The sequence below is a fragment of the Eleutherodactylus coqui genome, chromosome 2 (genome assembly GCF_035609145.1).
Source record: "Eleutherodactylus coqui strain aEleCoq1 chromosome 2, aEleCoq1.hap1, whole genome shotgun sequence".
Taxonomy (NCBI): Eukaryota; Metazoa; Chordata; class Amphibia; order Anura; family Eleutherodactylidae; genus Eleutherodactylus; species Eleutherodactylus coqui.
In genome coordinates, this window is record NC_089838.1 from 258574954 (window position 1) to 258598705 (window position 23752).

The following is a 23752-nucleotide window of genomic DNA, read 5'->3' on the forward strand; positions in this document are numbered from 1 at the left end:
CTGGTTGGAGGTCGGACCCTTTGACAGGTTTAGAGCTGGGGGCTGGCGACCACAGAAGACTCCAGGTTCGAACCAGCCAATACTGCTAGTGGCAGGGTAGGCATTATCATTTTCAGACGAGATTCTGGGCTATACCTGGCATAGCAGGCTTTAGCAAAGGAATGTATCAAGGGTACTATTGTACCTTGACACCACCGAAGTGGTGAGCGTTCACAAGGGTAAGGCTGTTTGACAGCCAGGTGATGCCCCCTGTTTCTGATTGATTGCAGGGCTGGCTCCACTTTCTCGGCCTCACAGGTTCTGGTACTCACCAATCCTGGCGCTCAGCACTGGGGTTTCATGATGAGAGTGTCTTGCTGCCATCTGCCTTTCACAGCCCGCTGATGAGAGTGTCCCGCTTCCATCTGCCATTCAGAGTCCTCTGATGTGGGTATACCGCTGCCATTTCCCCTCCAGAGGCCTACACCTTGCATTTGCTGCGGCGCCCCTGCTCCTGCCCCCGCTCAGAGTCTAGCCGCCGTCGCCCTGCCAGCGGCGTTGTCCCCAGGAGACCTTGCTTCTGCTGAGGCGGCCCTGCTTCACCCACCACTGTGAGTGTAGCCGCCGGCGCCCTGGCAGCTGCGCTGTCACTGTGGTCGACAGCGCTCTCCCACCTCCTCTAACCAGCTGCCGGACACCGTGTCACACTCCACCGCATCTCCCCTAGCGGCCCCGCAGTTACTGTCCACGCCATCTCCCCTAGCGGGCCCGCTCTCACAGTCACACTGCTGCATTTAGACCGTAGTGCTGAGTGGCCGGAGCCGAAAGCCCCAGGACAGCAGCAAGAATAGAGACCGGACACTGGCAGGACCTGTGAGGCCAAGTATGGGGAGTGCACTGTGCAGCCAATCACAAACAGGGGGCATCACCTGGCTGTCAAACAGCCTTACCCTCCACTTCCAGTGGCCTTAAGGTACAATAGTACCTGTATCAAGATGGATAGTGGCTTCTGGAAAACGTCTATTTTGGAGGCCTGACATGTTGCTTCTTAACTTTAATAAGCAATAAAACAACCAACTGAAAGTGTCTCTGGATATGCTTTGTACATCCAATTATTCGGAAGGTGCGTTCTTGCGATGAACAAACAGTCTGTTGCAAATATAACTAAAGTGGACCTCTGATTCACGAAGGATTACTTGGCAGTGATCAATAGGTCTATTGGCAGTAACAGTTCTTAATAAGACAAGTAAACAGTCTGTGATGTATGAAACTTGCAGCAATTAGAGCCCTAGTGACTTAGTCTTCCAGTGCATGAAGAGTTGCTCTTTCTCCTCAAGCTATATAGTTTACATCTGTTTGTGGGTTCCCTACTAGGCAACAACTGACGTGGAGCTCATGGGCTGGATACCGGCTCTTGCATGTAGGCCTTGCAGAGAGCCTAGTACAAAACCCAGTTAGTAGCCATTCCTTCCTTCTCTCTTCATGCAAGGCCATCCAGGGTTCCTGGTACAGAATTCCCTCTTACATGTGTACATGTTTCTTTATGCATACAGAGAGGGGTGCTAATCAATTGACTTGATGGATGGAAAATTATCGTGCTACACTCCCATGCAGCAGTCCCAAATTTCCAGACAGTTTCAAGATTTTTTTTGTCCCCTCAAAAAACAATATTTCTCTTAAAAATGTTTGGGCTCCAGCGGAACTCCTATTGCCACTCTTACCTTGAAATTGGAAGGTTTAGCCGGGCTGCTATTATGTGTATGTACAACTTGAGATAAGGAAATGGAGGATTCTTTGAATGACCTGTTTTCAGAGAAATTAGCGCACTTAGAACTAATACTGTATGTTACCTGCAAGAAAGCTACTTTGAATCATTTAAACCGAAGATAAGTACACAACAGCTAAGGTTCAAAGAGAAAAACTGGACAAAGTAACTGCACCTAAAGTTGTATTCACACAACCGGGGCCATGTAGTGTCTGAAAATTCCAGATGCAAAAATCATCAAACAGCACACAGAAGCTGTTTGTGTGCTATTTGATTTTCACACAGACCCATCACTGCATTCCTATTTGGGAATATAAGTTTATAATCACCTTTGATGCTATCAGAAACCTTATGAATCTTGGAGGTGATGCCCCCCCCCCACCACCATCACTGGAGATTATGAGATAGGAGAAACCCAGAGCAGAGGTAACACGCTGGCCTGGTGGTGACCCCCCAACATCAATTTAGAGACTATAAACTTTCATATTCCTTGTCACTGGACTAATTATTTACTGTTATGCTATTAATCACAACATGTCTGTGCCCTCTTACCCCGTCTCTGGTATTTATCAAAGTGCAAATTAGGTTCACCATATTTTTGCCCTCCTATGTGATCATGTATATATGTTTTAATATAAGTAAATTTTTAGATCTTTTCCATTATGCCTGAGGAAGAACCCTGAGTAGCTTCAAAAGCTTGCTATAACATCATGTATTTTTGTTGGCCATTAAAAGGTATCATATCTACAAGATTACTTGGTTTCTCTTACTGAGAACAATCACACAATGGGCGAGAATAGGATATGCAGAATTTTTTTTCACACAACCTCTTGGTCTGTCTGAAAAAATTGGCAATGTAAATAGACTCATGTGTTATTATAGGTCTATGTAAGTACATGGGACGAAAATATGGCCATTTGAATGAGCTCTAAGAGTTCAGAAACACAATCAAGTTTTCACTTTTGGTTAGAGATAAATTAAAACAAGTCTATTCTGACATTGTAAAGCCGTATTCTGTTCAAAATGGCAGCTCTTTTGTCATTGAGTATGGCCATTCTTGTCAATAACTAATGCTTGCATACTACGGTACAAATGGACTTTGCTTCCACCACAAGCATCAGTATATTATTCTTCAGCACAGCCGTGTGGGCTCCCTTCAAACCGATATTGAAAATGCAGAATAAATTCTTTTGTTCACTCTGAGTCAGAGATCCCAGCAGTAGGGGTTAAAAGTGAGCTCCAGAGAGCTACAACAACACTTGCATGGAAACATTTTTAGGCATTATAATTTCCCGGTGGATCTCAAGTGGAGATGAAGGTCAGCTAGAACAATACCTGAAAATTAAAGGCACTCCATTAGGGAATTATTGTCTCACCAGATAATACGAGATTGGCAATTTAATAAGCAACATGAAATATGCATGTGTGAAATTTGTCATTTCGGTAGGAACAACTGCCTAGATGTTTTCTTCTCCTTCAATTTAATGTTTGTTTGAATACAGCATACATTAAAACTATTAGTTACTTTATTAATTAACCTGACTCCCGAGGCAACGTCTGTAGCATAAAAAATGCCTGTAGAAAAAAATGATCTTAATTTCACATGAACTGTGGAAACTCTAGAAAGTTTAGTGTCTTTCGTTGAATAATATATAGAGTTGTTGTTTCAATTAATGTTAAATTAAGTGTATCCATCAATCGCCATCAGTGGAGACAACCATTTTCCGAGTTAACACAATAAATGAGAATGAGTTGAAATTCAGTCTTCTACATTGATAATGCGCCACCTATTGTTAGCAGATTCATAGGCGCCAAAGTTAGTGGTGTAGCTTTATGGCCTACAGACATCTTGTAACATAAAAGACGAGAAGTTCTATAAATGGAACCACCGTTAATATTATAGGATATCTATTGTTTTCTAAAACTTTAGACATGTCATAGCGACACATCAGACGTTTTGATCGGTAAGAGTCTGAATGCTGAGATCTGAACTTATCGCTAAAAGGAAGGGGCAGAAGAATTCAGTTGAGCGCTACACCCCCTCAGCTTTAATCAGCTTTGCTTGGCTCCTTGAGGAGAACAAAGAGTGCACTGAACATTTATATACTTTCTATGGATCCAAAAAATTGCACACTCAGCTCTTTGAGGAGAGCCAATCAAACCTGAGGGGACACAGCGCTCAGCTGAATACTTCTGCCCCTTTGTTCTAGTGATATGTTTCTGACTTAGCACCCAGACTCCAACCAAACAAAGTTTCTCACGAGTCACTGACATGTCCAAAGTTTTATACGATAGTTGTACTTAAAGAGGTGTTCGGTTAGTGGATGTAATTAAAAGTCTTCACTCATCCAATGGATGGGTGAAAACTGATAGATCGGTGGAGGTCCAACCACTAGGAACCCCAGTGACCTCGAGAACAGGGGACCTATGTCCCCACTGTTTCGCAATGCAGAAGCGCTTCTGCTTATTTCTCAGAGCATTGAGTAGGTCACTGGTTGCACATGTGCAGCTCCATTCATTTCAATGAGGCAGGTAGCCAAGCGCTGTGCTTGGCTATTTCGATCAGCTCCATTGAAATATATAGAGCAATGTCGCTCCATTCATTTTAGTGGGAATGATGGAAATAGCCAAGTGCTTCATCTTCATCTATCTCTGTCTGCCCCCATTGAAATGAATGAAGTCGCAGTCGTGCATGCGTAATGCTGCTCGATTTATTTCAAAGGGGCCACTAACAATAGCAGAGTATAGTGCTCGGTTATCTGTCAGCCCCAATTAAATGCATGGACCTGCGGTTGCATGCACATGCACAACCAGCTGCCGATTGACTGCTACTTTAGGAAAATAGGCAAAGCAATGCTGCATTGTGAAATAGAGTAGACTCGATTGCCCCATTCTTAGGATTGGTGAGGGTTCTATTAGTCGGTCCCCCACCGATCTATCAGTTTTCACCCATCCAATGGATAAGTAAAAACGTGTGATTTCATTTACTAACCAGGACACCCCTATAAGTGCACTATGATGTAATCACACAATACTGGGCTCAGTCTCACTATATAAAAGAATTGCTTTTTTTTTTTTTTTTTATATATATGCATATAGCCCCTTCACAACAGTATGTTATTTTCTGTAGTGTCACATATGATTGTTATCAATGTCATAGATACAATATGACGTTTACATGAGGACATCAGCTAGAAGCAGCCTCCTGGAGAAGGGATGCTCAGGTTAATGTTCGATTTGTACCTCTGTAAGTTACGCCTTTTTTTCCACTTAAGCTTAAAGGTTAGCAAACAGGCATGGTTTACTGGCACGGAGGTTAGACTGCTCTCTCCAAAAGGGGTGAGAAAAACAATGAGGAACAGGAGCTGAGCCACACAGTCTCAAGATGGGGATTTGGCATCAGGTGGGCTTCTATTGTCATTTCTGCTATGGAGAGATATTATTATAAAAAAGAGTATTATTGTATACATTTTTCAGCATTATACACCATTATCCCCAACAAGGGGCATATTACAGAGCCACCTACATCATACTCTCATTTGTTGATCTGTCTTTGGTTCTGCTATATTCTGTATAACTGGTTGTATAGGTATGGAAGGTAACATAATAACATAGAATGTAAAGCTGAAAAAAGACATATGTCCATCCAGTTCAGCCTATTACCCCCCAATGTTGATCCAGAGGAAAGCAAAAAAAAAAAACAATGAGAAGCCAATTTTCCCCATTTAAGGGAAAAAAATTCCTTCATGACTCCAAGCTGGGAACTGGAATAATCCCTGGATCAACAACCCTTCTGAAGTTATTAATGATCATAACATATTATATTGTACCACTCAAAAAAGGCGTCAAGGCCCCTCTTGAACTCTTTTATCGAATTTGCCATCCTCAGGCAGAGTTCCATAGTCTCACTGATCTTACAGTAAATACCGTCTTATATGTTGGTGTAGAAACCTTCTTCCCTCTAGATACAGAGGATGCCCCCTTGTTACAGTCACAGTCCTGGTTATCAATAGATGATGGGAGACATCTCTGTATTGTCCCCTGGTATATTTATATATAGTTATTAAGTCCCCCCCCCTCAGACGTCTTTTTTCTAAACTAACCCCAAATTTTATAACCTCTCTGGGTATTGTAGTCCACCCATTCCATTTATTACTTTAGTTGCCCGCCTTTGTACCCACTCAATCTCTGATATGTCCTCCTTGAGTACCGGTGCCCAAAACTGTACACAATATTCCATGTGACCAGTGATTTTTGAGACGCGTAAGGTCCAACTTAAAAAAATACGTAACTCTTGCTAAAAAATGGCGTCAACTAGTTCTATTCTGTTCTTATATAACCCTAATTATAGAAATGACAAAGGCCTCTTTATATTTCCTCAATTAAGGCCCCTGATATCTTAAATTACCATTTGGCACCAAGTTTCTTTCCACCACAAATAATGTTAACGGTTGGATTGTTTTTTAATGATTTTCTTGTCACCACATCCTTTCTCAGTACTTTCACTGTTCTTCATGCACCGGACGTAGTGCTACGTATCTGCCTCACATCTGCTATAAGAACAGATGTATCTGCCTGGAAGCAAAAAACTTCTTGAATATTTTGTTCAAGTTTTAAGAACTATGAAATCGGGGTGAAAGGGGTTTTAAGGCCATTGCACAGCCGCATTTGTGCAGAGTTCTGTTCTTATGTATATAATAGCAATACACACACTGTTACGGGTTATGGGCATTAGTCACATTTTAAGCAATATACCGCAGCAATTAACTCTCCTTTTGCATCACTTTAATTTCAAATGTTTCCTTTAGCAGCCGCTTGTTGTTTAAAGTTGTTTTCCCATCTGTGAAGTCTTAGTTTGATGCAGCTCTGGGGCCACATGTCAGAGGCTGCGCTCGGAACAGGTTGCAAGGCTAAGTCTTCCCTCACTTTTCACAGTGTTGCCTGGAGCAACCATAGGAACGGTATGTGACAGGCACTCAGGGACCAGATCCTGCCACTGACATCCCTTTCCCCGCCTGATGAAGACATCACATGCCAGAGAGCACATTGAAACATGGTTAAGCTCTCAGTGATGTGCAGGCCTTTGTTCTATAAAGGCTATTATTTTGCAGCTAGCGGCTCTGCAGCACTCTATAGCCGGTGAGGCTCTGCTCAATGTGTTTTAATCAACTGTATTCATATTTCATAGAGATACAATAAATAGAAAAAAATTCTGTTCAATCATAGATAAAGAAGATGAGAAATGTAGTGACATTATTACACACTGCCCCTTTAAGAATTTGCCAAGTTTTTCTTGTCTTTCATCTTGGCAAAGAAAAATGGCCATGAATTCAATATATCTTTATAAAGCTTAACCGGATGATAAAATATAGTAGATTTCATTTTTTGCCATCAGCAAAATGAAGTTAGCTAAGCTATTGAAAGTGCTAAAAAAATTGCATTATTGGACAATAAATTGGACAGCAAATGCACATCACATTATATATCAGATTCACAATCTGGTTCCCACTGGAAAGAAATAAGCAAAATTACATATTTTTATGGGGGATGCTTTTGATTCTACTATTTAACGTACTGTAGAAGTTAACTGAAAGGAAAAAATATATATATAATTTTATAATTAAGTAGACTTGAGGTCCATTCATATGACCAATAGAGATGAGCGAATGTACTCGTTTCGAGTAATTACTCGATCGAGTACTGCTATTTTCGAGTACTTCAGTACTCGGATGAAAAGATTTGGGGGGCGGGGGGAGGTGTGGCGGCACGGGGGGTAGCAGCGCGGAACAGGGGGCAGCCCTCTCTTTCTCCCTCTCCCCGCTGCAACCCCCCACTCACCCACGGCGCCCCCCGAATCTTTTCGCCCGAGTACGGAAGTACTCGAAAATCGCGGTACTTGGGCGAAAAAGGGGCGTGGCCGAGTACGCTCGCTCATCTCTAATGACCAACTTTTATGTCGAATTTCTGATCAAGTTTGTAACTGTGCAAACTCAGACAGAAGGCAGACCCATCAGACTCATTCAAAAAAGTGGGGCAATGCATATGAGCGATTTTCTTCATGGATCGATTTTTCCGCTCAGCCGTTAAAAAAAAAAAATGCAGCTTCTCCTATTCTGGTCTAATTCACATGCAATGTTCAGCTTCCCTGCCGCTTCAATAGCGTCTGGGCGCTTTCCAATGCGAGTTTTCCCGAGAATGTCAGGCGCAACTCACATTTAGCTTATGGCGTGAATTATCCCACATCCCTCCAAAGTATAATTACATACCATCATCCCTGCCCATGAGCATAGCGCTTGCATTGTCTTGGCAGCCAGCGTTGAAGAGCTTCAGGACTTGGAAGTGGTGCAGATGTTGTTCCTTCAGCTCCAGGTGGGCCGTTTTAAAGTCAGGGTGGTGGGCAGCTGGTGCTGAGGAGAAGTCTCAGGACCTGGAAGCAGCATTTAAATGTGCTTTTTTTTTTAATAAGTTTCTGGCAGGCAGCCATAAGTTCAGGGGGCAAGCCATCTGGCCATCTAGCAAACGTTTTTGCTAAGAGCCGAAGAAAGTAGCCTTGTATGTGTAAATGGGAATTTAAAAATACCAGTGACATTGTACACAGATCTTTTATGTATTGATGTACATACAAGAAAGGTGACCTATAGAAAATTGTTACGTGTGCTGCTGGGATCTGTAGTTCTAAGCTTCCTAGCAGCACAGCCCTCACAGGGTTAATTGATTGAGCTGGCTAGGTATGGTGATTTCCTGATAGCCAATCTCCTGGGTCTGTGCTCACATATAAACCCAGCTCTTGTCAGTCTGAAGCTGGTCTTGTACTGTTTTGATGTATGTAATGTTCCCACTTGGATCTGTGTTTGCAAGTAGGTCTGGTTGTATCTCTCTGCTTCCTTTAGACATTTTGGACACCTGTAGTGCTGTTGTGCAGCACATGCAGCTTCCCTTTCCTTCCCCCCTTACAGGTGTGGCCTACAAACGTCTTATGTCTTACTCTGTGTGTCAGTTGGTGGATCCCTGACACAGTTCCTATGTCAGCTTGTGTGGCTGATTGTCTATCCCCCCTGTATGAGGACACATGGACCTGCTGTGAGTTTCATCCGTGTGCATGTGAGTTCTGGGTGGAGTCTGTGTGGTTGCATTATATGACGTAGTCTGCTGTTAGCCTGTGCCTGTAAGCAGGTATCCTGTGCTCTGTCCTGTTCCTGTTGCAGCTGGCTGTGTGATCTGTACTGTGCCTGTTGCAGCTGGCTGTGTGGTCTGTGTTCTGTCCTGTCCTGTTGCAGCATGCTGTGTGAACTGTGTCCGGTTCTGCTGGACTCATGGTTAGTGTAGGGACTAGCGGTATAACCAGGAGCCGTGAAGTTGGCCTGCTAGCTTCCACGTTTTGTACAAAATGTCAACTAATACCTGGTATTTATATTCAGCTTATCATCTGTTACTAGTGGTTTGCATTTAGGCTGCTGTATGCTGTAATTTCTGGCTCTGTGTATCCTGTTGTCCCCGTCACGTGGCATGTGTATGTATCCTGTTCTGGTGCGTGGTCCTAGGATCAGCTAGGGCCCAGATCTAAAGACCGCTGGACTGCCCTTTATTGGGGCATATTCCCCACCTAGGTAGGGCCATGCCATCCCCCCTTGTAGAACAGGGTCAGTTGCCTGAAACCCGTGTGACCCTGGTGCAACCTGTGTGCGTGCATCCCTTCCAGTCCCTCTTTGGGTACGATCATGTGGGCCCCATGCTTAGTTTGCCCACATGATCGTAACACAAATATAAAAATGGGCTTCTCGTTATGGTGCTAAGTTTTGCCGACAAGTACAGAGGAGCTTGGTCTTTGTTTATCCCTCAGTAGTAAAGGGTATAGTGTAAGATGGGATCATTGTGATGTGTTCACCATTTTACTTGATGATGTTGTTATGTATATGTATGTTATAATGAACCTTTGATGTGCCGCTGGGGAGGAGTGTTTAGGAAGCAGCGGGCTGCTTTCATGGGACCTCTGACTGGTTTCTGGGAGGAAGGCAGCCAGACGTGAGAAAGCAATCTGGACAGTGGGTTAATCCCTGGGGAAATAGAACTGAGATCAAATTGTCAAGCACTATGGGCCAAACGGGAGTTGGTCTGTGCCAGTTAGCCCTGTGGATGAAATCCTTCTCTCACACTGCTGAAAAGTCAGAGTCTGCTGTTATTCACGTGCAAAAGAAATCTGAATCGGTAGGCCACTTCATTCATTTGCATCTTGGTTCATAGACTTAAGTACTTTCTCTATTTGCTTAATATTATCCAGTAAGAGGGACTCAAGAGGACTTAAAGGGGTTGTCCCGCGATAGCAAGTGGGGTTATACACTTCTGTATGGCGTTGCTAGCGTCCCCGTCGCCATGGTGCCGTCTAATTTCAGCGTCTACTCGCCCGATTAGACGCGCTTGCGCAGTCCGGTCTTCTCTCTGGTGAATGGGGCCGCTCGTGCCGGAGAGCTGGTCCTCATAGCTCCGCCCCGTCACGTGTGCCGATTCCAGCCAATCAGGAGGCTGGAATCGGCAATGGACCGCACAGAGCCCACGGTGCACCATGGGAGAAGACCCGTGGTGCATTGTGGGTGAAGATCCCGGCGGCCATCTTGGTAAGGTAAGTAAGAAGTCGCCGCAGCGCGGGGATTCGGGTAAGTACTAAACCTTTTTTTTTTTTTAACTCATCCCTTGGGTTTGTCTCGCGCCGAACGGGGGGCCTATTGAATGAAAAAAAAAACGTTTCGGCGCTGGACAACCCCTTTAAGAGAAACACTGAATTCCTGAGAAACTGCAATTGAAACAAAATCTATTGGCCCAATTTGGCCCTATTTGTTTGCCAAGCTTTCTTATTAATAAAGCTTGAAAGCATCACGATGTCTGGATACGTGAGCTTTCCTTGATGACTGTGGTGGGTTCTCATGCTGCAAAGCCAGCATCGGGAGATGGCATCCCAACTAAGCCCTGACCTATCCTGGCAAGATCCCGGGCACAAGGGTTTATTGTCACTGATCCCTGCCTAAATGAATAAGGGCACCATGATACCCACCTTGGTGAAAACCCTGTCTCAAATGGAGGTGATCCTTCCTCCATTGGCCGAACTGGCCAAAGCCACCACTTTCATCCCGGCTTATACTTATAATAGGACAACTAGGGCTGGGTTCCAACTTTCCATGGACCTCATAGATGCCCCATAATCTTCCTCCATAGTTCATACACCCTAGATTGCTTGCCTAGTAGTACCAAAGCAATAAACATTTGCACAAATTTGCCACATCCTATGAGTGACAGGAGTGTGTTCTCCTTCCTTATTGAATCATACTTGTATCTGAAAGACATACATTACAGGATATATTCACATAACTCCCCATCTTATTAGCGTAATCATATTCCACAGCACTGAAAATTGTAAAGCTAAACGTTCCGCATATAATAACTATAGGAAACCATGGCTACTTTCCTTTGAGCTGCCGAACAGCGTTTTGCTATATATTTTGCGAGAAGAAGAGTTGGATTTATTTATTTCAGATGCATTTCTAGGGAGAAAACTATAAAATAAGAAAACCTCCTGGAGGTGTGATTTTGTCAAATCTGTGCATGTGAGTATCATGGTCCTTTATCTAGAAACGTGTTAATTATGGAAGGTGTTGCTGCTGTCCATGCTTGCGGCTGGACATGTTTGGCATGATTTGTATTCTATGTGTTTCCTTTTTTTTATCTTTTAAGCAAGTAGAAAAAAAAGAAAGCATGTTTTGTTTGTACTCATGTTAATATAATTAGTAAAGTGGCCATAGCTAAATGCTAACTATATCTGTGCCGATCTCCTGATGCTTCATCAAAAAAGAAAAAAAATATCAAGGGGTGATGTTGGAAGTCAAAACAAAAAAGCCTCTTGATAAGTCGTAACAATGGATCAATTCCTCTGTTTTACTATTTCACACAAAACCTGAAATGCGTTAACACATATTAGCGCACTAAATAAGCGCGAGATCTCTTGGTGAAACTGTTAGGTGTTAATTCACTGTCCACTGAAATATCACTTCTAATCTATGTAATTAAGATAACTGTATATAGTACATGTATGTAACTAAAGAAAAGTTTGAAGCACAAATACTACTTAAGGGAACAGTTAAATAAGGGTCATTCCAGGACAAATCACCCAAGGCGTAAGGCCCGACCATCTTCGATTATTTGCACATTTGTATGTTACTAGAATATATAAAAATCTAAATCAGGTCATGGGGTCAGGAAATAAAGAGGGGGGGGGGAGTCACTGTGCTGTTGGTCACTGGGAACCAACTATCTTTATCCGTTTAGTCAAGACTGACACTCGGATACTTTGTGGTTCAGCCGTCTCTACGCAGTTCTGTTTTGTACTGCTTCTTTCAGTTCAATCATTTGGATGTTGGTGTTGGCTTTGATAGCATCAAGCCAGTGCATTATTTGCCTGCCAGATCTTTTTTTTGCAGCTGACTACTCCAAGCATTATTGATGTTTCTAATGAATTAGCTTGCATTATGTGGCTGAAGTATGGGAGGCTCTGTTTTGTAATTTTGCCCTACCTTCCAATAGGTGGCACTACAGAGACCTTTTTCTAGCTGCCATGTGCATATCTTGTTTTGCCCCATGGAAAAACAGTACCCCTCCAGACACATAGCTTACCTTTATAAAGTAAAGTCTACTATGCTGTCCTGACACGTACCAGCAAAACGTATGTCAAAAGGACACTCTTGACAAATGCTGGGTGGTGCATAGTGGCCTATTGATATGTTGGGGAATGCTCATGATGTGTCAAAAAGGAAATATGTACGTAGCCTTATAGAAGTGAGAGAAAGAGTGAAAGTGAGAGAGAGCCGAGTAGCATGAAGTAGAGATAGAGTAAGGAAGAATGAGTAAGAGAGTAAGAGGAAAGAGATGATAAAAAGAGGTAAAAGGGCAAAAAAGTGGATGCAGTGCTGGAGAGAGGAAAGAGAATTAGAGTTGTGGAAGAAGAGTGAGGAGGAGAAGGTGAGGCTGAAAGGAAGAAAGAGTGAGAGAAGAAGGTAGAGAGAAAGAGTATGTTCACATGGCAGAATTTTGAGCCAGATGTGAAGCGGAATCTGCACCAATTCCATGGCAAGTTTATATCCTATTACCTTCAATGGGAATTCGCATGATCTGTATGGTGTGCACTTTTTCCACATGTGGAATCGGAGTTGGGGATTTTGCACATGGATTTACCCAATGAAAGGGGCTAATTCAGCAAAGAATCCATGGATAATGGCAGAAATCAGCTCAACTGTAGATTTCCACTGTGGTTTTCAGAGGCAGAATCCATACCAAAAAATCCATCAGATTCCACCATGTGAACATACCCTAACAGACGTAAGGTAGTGAGAAAAAGAGAGATGGGAGTGAGTAGTGCAAGTTAGAAAGAGAGGTGGTAGTAAGAAAATAGAGTGAGAAGAGAGAGAAAGGTGAGTGTAATACAGAGAGAGGGGGAAGTTTGAGGAAAAGGACAATGTAAGAGATATGTAGACAGAGAAGAGGGGTAGTAAGAGAAAAGGAAAGAGAGAAGGTAGTGAGAGTGTTCTAGAGAGAATGAGCGACCAGGCGGAATGAGGGAGAGAAGGTAGTGAGAGTGTTGGAGAGAGAATGTGAGATTGGGAAGAATGAGGGAGAGAAGATAGTGAGAGTGTTAGAGGGAGAATGAGAGACTGGGAGGAATGAGAGAGAGAAAGTAGTGAGATAGGGAGAGAACAACTGCGGGAGAGTGAGAGAGTGGAGGTAGAAAGAGAGAAATGAAGAGAAAGGAAGAGAGTAGTAGAGTGAGACAAAGAGGAGATGAGATGAAAAGGAGCAATGTGATGCCAATACAGTAGCTCTGTGTTACATCTGCCAATGACGTACTGGACTTGCACCTGCGGATATGCACAAATAATAGCCCAAAGTGCGGCAGCCAATGCTAACTACACAAAATAAACAGGAAATCTTTCCCTAAATACGTGACAATGAGGGAGAGAGCCCTGCCTAACACGGCAGACTGATCGCTCCAATAGGTGCGGGCCTGCAATCGTACCTGGGACCTAAGTAACCCTACTAGGCCAACAAAAATAAAGGACAAAGCAAACCCTAAAAGGAAAACCAAATTAAACACCACAGTTAGCTGGCGGTGAAGCCGCAGCACATGGAGCCGTCCAGAGTATGGTCACAGCGGGTACCACGCTGTCCATGAGAGCCACTTACTGCCAGCACAGACAGTGAGCAACTGACAATATACAGCACCTAGCTCACTATCCAGCCCAGGTAAATAGCCAGCTATCCATCCCCAGATGTGACCACATTACGTCACATCTACTGAGCTAGAAGGTGCAGAACCATATCTAAAACCCGCATCGGACTTCATCGATCCGGCAACGATCTCAACACTGCTGCAACAATCTGCTAGACATGGCTACTTTTTCATACTGGATCAACCTTGGGGGGTAATAAGCTGAACTGGATGGACATATGTCTTTTTTCCCCCTTACATATGTAAAGCGCACATACAATCTCATGTGCAAATAAGTCTAACTATAGAAACCGCAGTCACATATTACTGCGCCATATTTTTATTCATGTTGTTCTGTTTTCCTAGTATCAGAGTACAGCAGAAGAGAATGTGAACAACACAACTACAAAAGCCCAAAATGTCTGTTCCCCGGACTGTAGAGACAGCGGAATACATGAATTCATTATTCTATCATATTATATTAATAATTTTGTTTTATGTCTTTGCATGTCTGTTTAATGTTTAGTTTTGTGTAGAACAGAGAGGAGGCCACGGCTGAGGTGGCTGCTTTCCCATTGTCAGGCTAATAAAGACATCACAACCATCTCCAAAGACCCGGCGCTGGATCTATTGCAACATCAAAGATGTCAGCCTGCCAGAGAGCCCGAGGTAAAATCAATCATACGTTACTGAGGTGAGCTGAGCGTTTAAGGTTAAATTCCCCATGTACTCGCAGACACCTCTCTGAGTGCAAAGCATACAATATAATCACACCGTATCCCATTTACATCAAGAATAAACCTCAACTACAACTGGGGTTTGGGGAGGAACTAATCTGATCTCTCACTGCTTTGTGACAGCCATCTTTCTTTGTGGCAGTATACCCTTGAATTGTATTTTTACTTTTCTTATTGTTCTTGTGAATTAATGAAGATAATCATTATACATGCTAAGAAGCTGCGCACATCCACATCTATCTCATCAATGCAGTTTAATAGAGAGAGAGGACTTTAAAGAACACACAAAGTCAGACCTGTGACCCCCAATGATAAGAAAGTTCAGGTTACTAGTGCTATGCTACAGTATCACACATAGCCACATGTATGGGTGTACTGCCATGCAGAAGGCTCTTCATTCTGTGGGTAGAACCCTCACCCATCACATTTTGATAGCCTATAGGACATCAATGTATAATACTGAAGAAGCTTGTCTTTTTGTACAGATTTAACTTAGGGTGCCTGTCCATTGCTATGGAAAGCGCGGGCCCCCTGTCCACGAGCGGAGAATGATTGCGATTCTCCGCTCGCGGCAGGCAATTCGCAGCATGCTGCGAATTGCACCGATTTTCCCCGGTCAGCCTATCTATCAGATAGGGCTGACCGGCGGAGATTCGCCGGCGGCTCCTGCTCCGAGGACAGGGGGCCTTACAAACAGTCTTTACTTATTTTTGAACTTAGTTCGTTTATGCAATTTGTCAAATGGCAAAAGTTATACAATGCATTTGGAAAGTCTTCAAACTATTTTGCCTTTTTTTTTACATTTTGTTATATTGTGGTTTTGTGCAAATAAAAAAAAATCAAGTTTTCATGACCATTCTGCACTCAATACCCCCCCACTCCCAAGTGAAAACAGAATGTTCAATATCTTTTTATTTTCTTTCTTGATTGAAAACTAACATTTTACATTAACATAAGTATTTAGATCCTTTGCTACAATACTTGAAATTTACTCTGGGGGCCTCCCATTTCTCTTGATCATCCTGGAGATGTTTATACACCTTGATTGGAGTCACCTGTGGTATATTCAGTTGATTGTATATCAGTTTAAAAAAAACACACTGCTGTCTATATAAGGTCTCACAGCTCACAATGCATATCAGAGCCAAAACCAAGCCAGGAGGAGGAAAGAACTGCCTGAAGAGCTCAGAAACAGAATTGTGTGGAGGCACAGATCTTGAGACGGTAGCTAAAACTTTCTACTGCACTGAAAGTTCCCAAAAACATAGTGGCCTCCATAATCCTTAAATGGAAGTTGTTTGGAATAACCAGGGCTCTTGCTAGAGCTAGCTGACCCGCCAAGCTAAGTAATCAGGTGAGAACGGCCTTGATAAGAGAGGTGACCAAGAGCCCAATGGTCACTCTAGCTGAGCTCCAAAAAACTGTCCTAGGGTCAATCATCACTGCAGCCTCCACCAATCTGGGCTTTATGGTAGAGTGGCCAGAAGGAAGCCTCATCTCAGTAAAAGACAATGAAGGCCAGCCTAGCTTTGGTATCTAAAGGACTCTCAGACTGTGAGAAACAAGATTCTCTGGTCTGATGAAACCAAGACAGATTCTTTTGGCCTCAGTTTATAAGTGTTACTAGCCTGGGTACCGATACAGAACGCTTGCAATATAAGACGTGACATTTTAAGTAAGAAAACCTGATATCAGAACATGCGCATAAATATGTGGAAGGACACCTATGCTGATTAATGCTATGTTAATATATTAACTTAAAATAGACAAATTCAATGATCCTTGCATTTAACATTTTTATTATATAACTTTTACAGCAAAGCCTTTTGATACACAAGGTTTGTGGTTTTTCCATCAGGAGCGTAAGCAAAAAGATTTTTTCCATTCCTAACTCTTGAAAACGCCATGTACAACTGACCTTGGGAAAAACAGGACTCCTGCAGGTTATTTCCCGCTACATTCAAGCTTTGGCCCTGTGCTTTGTTGACAGACATGCAAAATGCCAAACGAACCGGGTACTGAAGAAGCTTGAAATCGAATGACATATCTGATGGAATCATTGGCATTCTGGGAATGAATACATCCTCCCCTTTTGCGCATACGGTCAAAATGGTCGTGAACCCTTTGCTGTGATTGGTTGCTTTGGGCTACAGTTTTCAATCCTCAGAGCTGAGATAAAATGAAAGCTGCTCTGTGATTGGTTACTATGGGTAACAGTATTTAATCCTCTTAGTGCTGAGGTAAAACGAAAGCTGCTCTGTGATTGGTTGCTATGGGCACCAAAAACAGTTTTTTACTGTTTGTTGATTTACTGTTAGACAGTTTTGATAAATGAGGGCTAATGTTCATAAATTTGCTCCATGTACTTCTGTCTGGGGACGGATCATTTTTGCAAACTGTTATCCACACGGACATCCAAGGGGGAATTAGGAAAGACAAAATGGGCCAATGATTGCTGGCTCCATCAGGGTTAGACGTTGGCTAAAAAGCAGTCCTGAAACACACATTGTCAGCGCTCAGTCTGACTCTTCTAGTGGAAATTACTTGTTGGAAATAACCAGGAATACTAAATCGAGTCCATAGAATCCATTGGTGAAAGAACATTTGGGGGTTACTGCATTAAAATTCAAGCAAAGGCAAAAAAAAATGCAAATAAGGTTGCCAAAACAACAACATTTCAGAATTTTTTAGCTTATAACCTTCTCCATGTTGAGATTATACTATGTGCCTGATTTCATGTCAATTGGTCGTACAGTTTGTGGGTGATGCTCTAACAAACAGACATTGACAAATATATAGATGTCTGGAAGAAACCAGGCGCTGCTCATCACCTGCCCAATACCATCCCTACAGAGAAGCAGGGTGGTGGCCGCATCATGTTCACCTTCCAACAAGACAATGACCCTAAGGCCTCATGTCCACGGGGAAAATCAGATCCGCTGCAGATTCTACATGGAGAATCTGCAGCGGGTCCCTCCTGCCCCGCGGACATGAGCGCCGAAAATAGCAATTTAAAAGTATTTACCTATCCGGCGCGGGCGGGGAATGTCAGCTGTTCCTCACGGCCGGATCTTCATTTTCGGCCGGCGGATGAATTCCTGACGCCGGCGGCACGTCGCCGGCACGTCGTCGACGTGCCGCGCGCATGCGCCGGGCACATCCGCCGAGCCGAAGCAAGGGAGATGCGGCCGTGAGGAACAGCTGACATTCCCCGCCCGCGCCGGATAGGTAAATACTTTAAATTCCTATTTTAGGTCTCCCGCGGATCCGGACGGCTTCCATAGGCTTCAATAGAAGCCCGCGGGAGCCGTCCCCGCGGGAGACCCGCACGAAAATGGAGCATGGTCCAGATTTTTCCATGCTCCATTTTTTTTAAAATCCCTTTTATTGACGATCCGCGGGTATTTATCTACCCGCGGGTGGTCAATGCATCCCTATGGGGTGCGGATCCGCGCGCGGGAGATCCGCTGCGGATCCTAAATCATATTTTGCCCGTGGACATGAGCCCTAAGCACACAGTCAGGACAACACAAAAGTGTATTAGGGACTACTCTCTGAATATCCTCCAGTGGCCCAGCAAGAGCCCTGAACACTATTGAATATCTCTGGAGAGACCTGAAAATGTCTGTCCACAGACGGTCCCCATCCAACCTAACAGAGCTTAAAGCGGATCTACAAAGAAGAATGACAGAAAATCCCCAAATGCGGGTGTGCAAGTATTGTGGCATCACACCCAAGAAGACTGGAGGCTGTAATAACTAACAAAGGTGCTTCAATTAAGTACTAAGTACAGGCTGTGAATATGTATGTCAATGCAAAATGTTAGGGTTTTTTTGGCTTTTTTTTTTTACATTCTGTTTTCGCTTTGTCATTATGGGACATTGAGTGCGAAATGGTGAAGAACAACTTGAATTTTTTTTTATTAGCACAAGGCCACAACATAACAAAATGTAAAAAAAAGTGAAAGCGTCTGAAGACTTTCCAAATGTATTGTACATTAAGCATATATGTATTTTTAACATAAGTAGTCTATGGCCAATGGATGACATCCGTCAGCGGCATCTGGCACAGACATCCAGTAAAAAACATGTATGCATTCATGTAGCTAGAAATTAGATTCCGAATGGCATTGAAGAGGAGGCTTCTACATCCTGGAACCTATAGACTAAGGGCCCATTTATATGGAACGATTATTGTTCTGATTCCCACTGGATCACGGGAATCTTTACGATAGTCGTTTAGTGTAAATTTTGCCAGCAACTGATAGAAGAATGATTCACTCACTTAGTGGTTTCCATTCAGCTTAGGCAGGCATAAAAATCAAACGATGATTGGCCTGTGTAAACAGATGATTGTTCATCTATGAACAACCCCCTGTTATTATGATTGGTGATAAGTGGCCATAGCGATCTCTTGGCCATTCCGTCTCCATTCACTGAGCGCCTATCACTCCTGTATGAAAGCACATGAATGACCATCACTGGGACAGCTGTCTAGTGCTTAGGAGCCTGACAATCATCCTGTGTAAAAAGATCCTAAGGCTGGGGGTAGACAAGTGTATTTAAACTTATGTGTCCATAAAATGGATGGGCACCCTGGCCGGGCTGTTGATATCCTGACCCAAACTTTGAGCATCATGGGAATGTATAACGCTCCGAGTTTGGGTCATGAGACCAGTGGTCAAGCCAGGACACTTGTTTGTATTACAGATGCATAAATATGGCCAGAACACACTTGTAATAACGAAAACCTGTCACGTCCCCACAGAACTATAAATGAGTTATGGTGCCATTAGTGGACGTGACAGGGAGTTGGGGGATGTATTTTTTATACTCACCTGCTCCCACAGTCCAACGGTGTCCCACTCTGCAGTCGGCATGCGGCATGAACATCTCAGAGTACTGTGCATGAGTTCTTCTTTACATGTTTATGGTGCCGTGGGGACGTGACAGGTTCCCTTTCAGTGGATTTTGAAACATGGACTTGGACTAATGTAACTACAGTGTCTGAGGAGCGGGCCCTCAGTTTAGGAGACAGCAGGGTAGAGTTTAGGCCTTGTCATGGTGGTGTTACCTTCTCCCACCCAGAGGGTAAGCAGGGACGCGTCCAATAGGAAAACCCAACAGTAGTCTTTTTGTCACGGGTGACACCGCCGATCCGTCCTCCGCAGTGAATTCTTGATGATGGAATAAAGAGTCCACACATGCAAAGTTGAGGTTTAAAGGCAGAGCCGGAAACGGTCTGTAAAGCCATTTATTTGTGACATAACTTGCAAAACTTAGAACTGTCCAGAACAACTTTACATCCACTGCTAAAAGACACAGGTGAGGGAGAACACATTGTGTGACAGGGGGGAAACGCGGGAGGCCAGAGGGATTCTCACAGGCCAAGTTATCTGTGGCTCTCTGTTCCCAGACACACTTCCACTTCCACTCGCCAACTCTCTACCGGGACACACTCACTGTTTAGGGATTGCACTCTGCGCTACATAGTGGATTCACACAGTCTTGCGGTTCCTCTTGATGTTGCGCATAGGAACCTGATAAGCTATGCCTTGGACGCACACAGCATCCTCTCCGCCTTCTCCATCTTCTTGGCCCACAGACTGAAGGTGTCTATGTGCCAAGAGGCTCCTGACTGGACGGCAAAGGACTGACCGAAGACTGATGGAAAAGACCAAAAAACAGGTGCCTTGCAACCACATATATATGACAAGGTAACGTGACATACAAAAGATACATTTCCAGACATAACCCAGACAGTAACCCATTCAGTGCTGAAGCTATGCAATACACATCATATTCTCTCACATGGAACACATTGACAACACATAAGCACCAGACAGCACAGACCACTCAGAAACATTCAGAAAGTTTGGTACATTGACTTCTGTACACTACATAACCTGTGTCAAAAGTTGTCAATAAGTAATGTTCTGTACTGCCAGCTCTACATGGGATTAAACATCAGACTCTATTTAGCTCCCTAAAACTGGGTGCACTCATCCCCTGAGTGTAAGTTATGCCCCAGAGGCTTGGACACAACTCGCATTGGACACCTGTCTGTCTACTGTCTGATTTACATGGACACAGGACATAGACATGTCCTATTTCTCATCTGTCATACAGACAGGAATAGGACATGTGATGAGAACCACTAGTCCACATGAAAAAGAAATCAATCTGCCTAGCCCCATAGGCTATAATGGGCCGTGTACTACCTGTGAATTAACCCAAATACACCAAAGTGTTGGAGGCCTAAGAATAATCATCTTTATTTAGGGCGGCTTTAGGGGACCATATGCCCAATTGTGCGCACTTCAGCACAACGCACTTGTATAGTGAACGAGTTTGATTGGCGCGCGTATTGGCACATAGTACTGTACTTTTGGTGCACGCAGGACCTGTTCATACACGCATGCAAAAAAACACCACCCTGATTTAAACGACTATTTAGCCTAATGAGGTCCAAATGTGTTCTCTATTTCATGGAATTGCGCAGCGTATTGCACATGTTCCTGCGTTTTGCACACACATTTGCACACTCCTCATAGATTTCTATGGGGCCCTTGGTGAGCAAATACAGAGGAAAATAGGCCAGGTCCTATTTTTATGCAAGCACATTTTGTGAGAACGAACTCATTAACACAGAGGGGTTCAATCCTCTGCAGATTGTGCATGTATATTTTACTGCGCGAAAGAGCACGCAAATCCGGTCGTCTGAAGAAGCCCTTATTTAACAGCAACAACTATCAGTCCATGTGAACAATAACCTGCATGTCCTATTCTCAGCCAGTGAAAATGGCTGAGAATAGGACATGCAATACGTTGGGCTTTGTGAACATTGGATAAAATATACAGACGGTGTCCAAGCGCCATGTGATGTTTTAAGCGTTTAACTGTGTAAATAAGCCTTAAGTTATACATTTATTACCTTGCTTACATAGAATGCATACTAAGGGAAGTATATAGAGTCATACCAGCAGGTCACGCATCAGTATATTCACTTCTAGCCTGCTACTTAGAAGAAATAGACCTTTGTGTGTAGTAAGTGTGTCCACCACTAGATGGCACATGTGAGCAGCAATAATTACGATATGCACTCATGCACTCTCCTTCATAAAGTTACAATGTACCAATAATCTGAAAACAATGACTAATTATATTATTTAATAGATTCCTATGACAGGTTCGTATCCCGAACAATTTGTTCTGATGTTATACAATTATGTTTTTAGACATCAAAATAGTCACTATAAAGTTATTAGAAAATCATTTCTTAGCATTATCAAGACGATTAGTTCTGCTTAAACCTACATGAAGGAAGCAATAAATATAAACTCATTTACATTCTTAGAAGAATAAAAATTAATAGCACTTCATGGTGGGGAAGCTAATTTAGTACAATTTTCATCAAGGGGTTTAGTCAGGGGACCTTAGTGTGAAGCAGGAGCTGCGACACGACTTTATTTCATGGATGTTCACATCAAATCATACAAATATTAGGTTGACAAAGCCAAAATCAATTATAATATACAGGTACACTAGTCTTACTGGGAGCCAATCGCACTATTATTGCTGGAAAGTAATAGCAATTTATTTTCCCAACGCATACGCCATTACATAGCACAATGGGCTCTCTATACGCGGCAAAATAGAACATGCTGCGTTCTTTTTTGTGTTCATGTATTACGCAATTTCCGACACGCGAATGTGAGTGGAACTGCGTAAGCGCTGTAATTGATTGCCTGCGACTTATCTCATATTACACACATGGCTATACAGCACATGCGTAATACGTGGTAATCATAGTGAGCCCTGCCAAAGTTAAAATTCAGCGTAGGCCCAGAGGCGTAACTTGAAGCTTCTGGGCCCTAATGTAAAACCTGTAATAGGGCCCCCAACTATAATGCTTTATTCATACTACTAGGCTCCCTATATGGAAAAGAGAGGCCTTATGGGGCCCCTAAGGCTCCTGGGCCTGGGTGCAACCACAGCCCCTGCATCCCCTATAGTTACGCCAGTGTGTGGGCCACAGAAATGTAGCCCAACACCGCACTTTTATGAAAGCTGTTTACTATGTATGTATGTTAGTACTAAGTAGTTCTCGTATGACTGTGGTGCCGGGCTACTTTTCCATGGCCCACCCTGTATAAAAGAAGGACTTTTACTTATACTTCATACTGGATCCACTTCTGGCTTTGGCTCAAAAAACTGCATCAAAAACCGCACTTCAAATTGCATCCAAAATGGCACGTGTATTTGTTCCCTAAGGGGGCTCTCACATGCACCATGTATTGCCGCACAATAGCTATCCACACCAACATCTGTATGTTTACCATGAAGATTTTGATGTGGATTTATAGTGAAATTACTGCAGATTTGCAATGGCAATGTCGCCATCTAATGGTTTATATCTGACCTCACAGTATCCTGTGACCTATAGTAGCACACTCTGTAGTCTTTACTAGGGCAGACTGGCCATTGACCAAAAATCCTGGTGGTCCGGTTGGGTGCTGGGGCCGGTGCTGGAGCAGGGATTCGATGGTGGAAATGCTGTAAACTGAAAACTCAAACCGCTACACTTACCTCTGTTTCTTCTCCCGCTCCCAGCTTCTCCAGTACGTGCCATACGGGTCCCCAACTGGTTTCCGGGTAAAGTGATCACATGGCAGACTCATGATCACTACGGCCAGTTCTCCGTTAGTTCTGTCCAGAGTTCTCTACCATTTTGGGCAGTTTAGATGAAACTCCAAGACAGAATGGCTGGGCGCACTTTAAAGCCCAGTTTTAACCCAACCTGACGCTGATCTCACACGGGCGATAAAATCAGGCGAAAATGCAGAAATCTGAAACCAATGATTTTCAATGGTTTCATTCCCATTTGCAATGTTTTCACCCATGCAATGTGGCGTTAAAAGAAAACTGCAGCATGTCCTATCTTTCTACGATTTTTTTTTCAGCCAATGTTTCACTACGAAGCCTCCTTTTTATTGCATCGCAAGTAGAGATGAGCGAGCATACT